This window comes from Falco biarmicus, chromosome Z (assembly GCF_023638135.1).
Source record: "Falco biarmicus isolate bFalBia1 chromosome Z, bFalBia1.pri, whole genome shotgun sequence".
NCBI lineage: Eukaryota > Metazoa > Chordata > Aves > Falconiformes > Falconidae > Falco > Falco biarmicus.
The window spans coordinates 4,654,349-4,660,348 of NC_079311.1; positions in this window are offsets into that span (position 1 = coordinate 4,654,349).

A 6,000-nucleotide genomic window follows, 5' to 3' on the forward strand; every position below is an offset into this window, starting at 1 on the left:
ATGAGTGGATGGGGATCAGGCCATACCTTGTTCTAGTCCCATGTTGCCAAAGGGGAGAGGAGGGTCAGGAGAGAAGTTTTCCCCCATCGCAGGCCCTCTGCTAGAAGAGGAGATGCAGGTCAGTGACAAATTTTCCACTTCCCCATGCTGGTAGGGAAGACCAGGGCTGGCTGTCAGCAATGTACAGGGGGCTGCATGCACAGAAAACGAAGCAGCCCTTCATTTTTATTTGTCAGCTTTTGCTGCCTTTTCAACAACACCCAGGCAAATCACATGTGTGATCCCCTCTTTGGAAGAATCCCCTAAAGGCCAGTGTCAGCAAACCTGTCATACAGTGGGCCCTGAAGAAGTTAGCTGTCATCATAGCAGAAAGCACCACTGCTGTCTAATGAGCAAGTGAGTGTTAATAAAATGAAGTGGTAAACCAACGTGAGAGTTAAGAAGGCCTTCCCTCACTAGTGGGAGTTATCCAGTGTCCCATAGATGCTCATTATGTGTTGTTTATACCCAACAGTAAAGTCTTGCATTGCCTCAGTAGCGTTAGCTAGAAATGATGCTCTGTGATGACAGAATAAAAGCTATCAAGGAGTTTTGTTGCCTGTACTTACTTATCTCTGTAATTTTTTTCTCTTTCTTACCCTATCAGATTGTTGTTTATAGGAACAATTCATTACTCAGTTTAAAATTAAAAAAAAAAACAAACCAAAACTTGAAAATATCTTGATACAGGCTGACTAGGAAGAAATAGGGATGTTAGCATAACAGGCCAAATTAATCCTCAGTGTAAATCCATTTATTTCAGCTCAGTCACACTAAGGTTGAATCTGGATCAAAAAGTGTCTAAAATAAATGTAGTCAAGACATAAGGCTCAAATTAAAATGTGGAACAGGACAACACATCTGTTGAGTGTTTTCAACTATGCCCTCATGTGCCTTACTGTGATTCCAGCACAGCCCCGAGGTAAAAGTATGAGGAACTCTGCCATCCGTCTGTAATGTGAAGTGTCTCAGAGGCAGAGTTAGCACCCGTTCTCCAGTGTGCAAAGGAGACATCAATGAGTTCTATGAAGTGGCTTCAGGTGAATGATGCTGAAATAGTGAGTGTTTTGGCATTAACCAGCAATACACCATTCTGAACGCCAGGACCCTTGAGTTTTGGGACATGTTTTCTTGAAAAAGCTGAATGTTTTCAGTCGTGCTCTTTTAGTTTGTGGACATTAAAAGGGAATAAGAAAATAAAAATTGAAATATATTTACAAAAAGTAAAAATAGTTCTGCTGCTGTTGGTGCCCCTCCTCTAATAATTCTCTAATATCTGTCAATATGACGGAACACAGGAAAACTCAAACATATTGGAAGCAAGCTTGGTTTTTTTCATTCTTAAACATTTCAGCCTGTTTTCCTAAGGAATTAAACCACTTGTAATCACTCTATGTTTGCATGTGGATGTGTGTGTGATAGTTTCACAGTCATTTCACCGGGATACTTTAGAGCCTGTTGTCTACTTCCTACCAAACCTGCCTGAAGGGACACTAAGTTCTTAAGTCTTATGAAAATGTGCAGCCAGAGTGAAGAGGAGACCCTCATTACTGCTGTCATCAAGGGTAGCGCTACAGTGTGAACTCACCCCTTATTAAAATCTGCATGGAAGAGCACACTACATGCAGGCAAAGCATCAGCTATATCTTATTAAGACATTAGCAAATCCAAGCACAAGACACAAATACAAAGGGGAGCAGGCTTCATTAGCTCCACTGCTAGTGTGATATTTGTGCTCAGGCAAATTTGAGTCTGTCATTTAATAGCACCCTGGAAAAGAAAGTTGCCTGTTTTGAAGTGGTTTTTTTTGACTACACGCACTGTCTTTTATACAATAATCTGTGAAGTGTTCTTCACAAATGCTAAAGGCAGTTCTGCACCTAGCCTTGCAGATACTCAGAAGTACATAGAGAGATAAATATTATGTTTTTATGTATCATATCTTATGTATGATATCTATGTGTGTGTATATATCCATGTGTATATGAAAAGCCCCAAAACATATATACATATCTGTGTGTTTATGTAGACATATACGTGTGTCTGTATACTATATATGTTTATATTTACAGAAAACTAGACAAAATGCAGTCACCACATTCTCAGTTAAGGTTTTGAGAGTAAGTGTCTTGGGTGAGGAGTTTGCACTTAGACTGCAGTGGATACTGCTGAGTTGAATCTTTGAAAAGTGAGCCACTTAGATGACCAAAAAATGAATTTATCAAAATGAGTTTATGTACCTTTTCTGCAAATATTGGTCTTCAGACCAGAGGACTGCATCAGGCAAATGCTTCCCTTCCCTCCCCTCCCCTTGTCTTCTACCTCTTCTATGCCAGGTAAGTGGAGGAGGGGAACCTTTGTGTAAGTTGGGAGGAATGAGTCCGGCATACCTGTGGCACAAAAGCACTTGCAAAAGAAAGTGTATTTTCTCAATTACAGCCCAAAGACTATGACAATCTATGTCAAATGATAAATTGGTTAAACCTGAGACTTCAAAATCGTGAAAGTGCTAGTGGCAAAGGCCTCCCAAGAAAAATATTTTTTGCTTCATGTGTCTTCATTTCCTGGCACATATATGTTTCCATATCCTGTATTGCTGTAAGACTGTTGGAAAACAACAGGTTAATAGCAATTTTTTTAACCAAAACTGCACATGGCAGCTTAGCAATGAAAGATTCTTACAGAGTTTTTTTCTGCAGAAAGGCTTTGCTGACTATGAGGGGAAAAAAGAAGAGCTAAGATAATGCTTAAATAGCTCCTTGGCTTTCAAAATGATTCATTCATTGCAAGCAATTAAGGCTTATTCCCCCTTTGTGAGTGTTTTATAAATATTTCAAAGCATTTTGGTTAGGTTGTCTACAGAGAAAAAAAAACGACAAACACTTAAGTTCTCTACACAGTTGTTTGAACTCAGCCTGGCTACTGAATAAAGAAGCATTCATAACAGGATATTAGTGCAGAAGTGCCTTGCAAATAGCAGCATCAGTTATGCACAAGTGCAAACAAGGCCAAAAGACAAACAAAAAGTATTTTAGTAATTTAATGTAATTTTAGTAATGAAAGTATAGAAATGTACTCATGAACACATTTGCATTTACATATGCTTAATACAATCTACCCATATAAATTCTGAAGGATTGTAGAAGACATGAGGAATGTCAGCTCCACCCCCAGTAACCCTCTAGTAGCAGACAGAATTATGTCAATATGAAATTTCTCTTCCCTCTTCAAATCTCTGTCCACATCACACAAGCACTACTTTGAGTAGTCCAGTAGACTCATCCTCCACTGCAGACTCCTGTATGTAGCATCTTTAGGAATCCAAGTATCATGGAAACATATACGCTAAGGCCTTTTGGGCATGGGAGAATTGTTTTCGCTTTAAAAGTATGTAAACAGTATCAGTTCTTTTGGTAAGTAATGCCATTTTTAGAAACTATATTGTAAAAGACAGGAGGGAATCAGAGCATTTTGCATTTAGACATGATGAAGAACATGTTGCTGAGACATTCCCTCACACCACTTTTAGTCTTGTTTTCTTCTTTCTGTCCCTGTCTCAGGAGTGGTTTTGATCTTTGCCATAGCTGCGTGAATGCTTATGGGACAGTTATTTGTTGTGCATCACTTAGAAAAAACTGACTGAAGGGTTTTTTTGGTAACAGTACTTTCCTGATGCTTCCCTTGTGCTGAAAAATTGCAACAGCTTTAGACCTTGTTCTTCATGTGTCTTTCATTTTAACGTCCTGAAAAAGAGACTAATAACTAAGTACTAATTACAAATCAAACAGTAGTCCTGGGAATTTTGTCATAATCTCTTGTGAGCAACACGATCTCTAAACTCACTCCTTCTTTCTTCTTCTGTCATACTCAATAGTCATTTTGGTATAATTTTCAAAAATTAATTTTCTCTAAGAAAATTGATACAAACAGAGCAAACAGCTGCTTGAGTGTTAGGCAATGCAGGAGAAGTGAAGATGACATGCTGCCCTTTTGATACCTCTATTCAATATTTACTGTCAACTTCAACTAACATTTATATAATATGAATATTTTAGAACAAACTCATTACTACACCCAAGTACTTACTTGAGTAAATATGTTGGAACCAGCTCCACCCTCCCATGTTCCTTTAAATACTAGCTAGTTGTCAGTGCAATGAAAGAGCGGAAAATCAGGAACTAATGGAAAATGAAATTTATTTGATAGCTCTGGTTTGGCACATTGTTCCTTCATAGCAAGAATTGTTCCTCTTTGTTTACCAGCAGAGTACCTTAGGTGTTGCCTTTAGGGTCAGAGTTGTCACTTTAAACATTAAATGATCATTTTCCGGTTTTTATATGAACGTGGGCAAAGGCATTTTGGTGTACAAATAAGATAAATTCAAGACACTAGAGAACCAGTCGTGGAACAGCATGATAGTCATGTGAATGTGTAAGGGTCATGGCTGTGCTTTCAAACCAAGGTTGGTACCCAGAATAAAGATGGAATTATAAACGTGGAAGGTTACAGCATGTACCTAAAATTACTTTATGTTCTGGCATCTCCTTTTTCCCTCTTCTCTTCTACAGGGCTCGGTTACTTGTGGCTGGCTGAGGGGTGGTATCGTGTACATGGGCTTTTAGGCAGTCATTGGCACCAAGCTTTACATCCCCTCCGACACATGTCCCCAGCAGCTCTGCTGGGAGGTTCCTCACCTGTTTGCTAGCCTGGGTCATTCTGTCTTTTCCCTGCTGTCTTGCAACCTGCCTCCCATTTAGCTTTTCTTGTGTATACCCTGCTATATATCCCTCTCTGCACTGGACCAACAAGGAAAACTGCGTTTAGTACAATTTCTGTCCATGTGGCTGGCTTCTTAAATTTAGCTTTAGGACTGGTGTCTCACTACAGGCACTATCGGTTCGATAGCCTGTGTTGACCAGGTTCAAGGGCAAGTTGGATGTGGCTTTGAGCAACCTGGTCTAGTGGAAGGTGTCCCTGCACATGGCAGGGGGTTGGAACTAGATGATCTTTAAGTTCCCTTCCAACCCAAACCATTCTATGATTCTATAACCAAAACCGTGACTCTTACCACGGAATATGCTATTGTAATCTAGAAAATGTGTGATTAATACGTATCACTGAGCCGTTTCAACATTATATCGTCTTAATGTATTCATTATTAGCTTTTTTTGAGCTACATTGCTTTTTTAATTCACCTAGGTGGTTTATTTGTTCAGCCTGTACGGAATGGACATCCTGACTCATAAAACGTAATGGCTGTGATAACTCATGGCACGTAAGGACACCATAATACCATAGTGAGTATTTGCTACAAAATCACCTGCACAGGGTGGCTCTAAGGAGTGTGAGCAACAGCTGAGCCGTATTAGAACAGGTCAGTTAACAGTAGATACTTAAATAACCTTTTCAAGGACAGTCACAGATCAGGAGCAGGCTCTTGAAGTATTTTTGTGTGTTTATAATGGGTATGAACCTCTGTCACAACTTTTCCCTCGGTGAAGAAGAAATGTATGGCCCTTGCTGTCAAACAAGTCAGAAATCCTTAGCTGATACTATAAAAAAAAGCAGGGAGACTTTATTTCTGCTGTGGTCGGGAAGAAGGTGAGAGGTTAGATCACGCTGCAACGAGCTTCTCAAGCCGATCAGGAGGCTTGTAGAAATGAGTGTAAGGTAGCTTTTAGTCTTTCTAACAGGGGAAGAATTTATCTGATTCTCAATCTGTTGCCTCGTCCCGGGAAGCTGTTAGCCAAACAGCTCTCGGGTTGTGTTGGGAAGAGCTGCTTATGTGTCTGGTCAAATGGATTTAGGAGGTTGTTGCTGCCTGGGGAGTCCCTGGCTGTAAAGATTATTTGCATATGCAGTGTCGTTTACTCTGTTTGGACACAGTTAAAGCTTTTGTGCTGGCGTCTTCACAACAGCTAGCTGTGGAGCTGCTGCTCCCATCAGGTCACTCTGAATTAC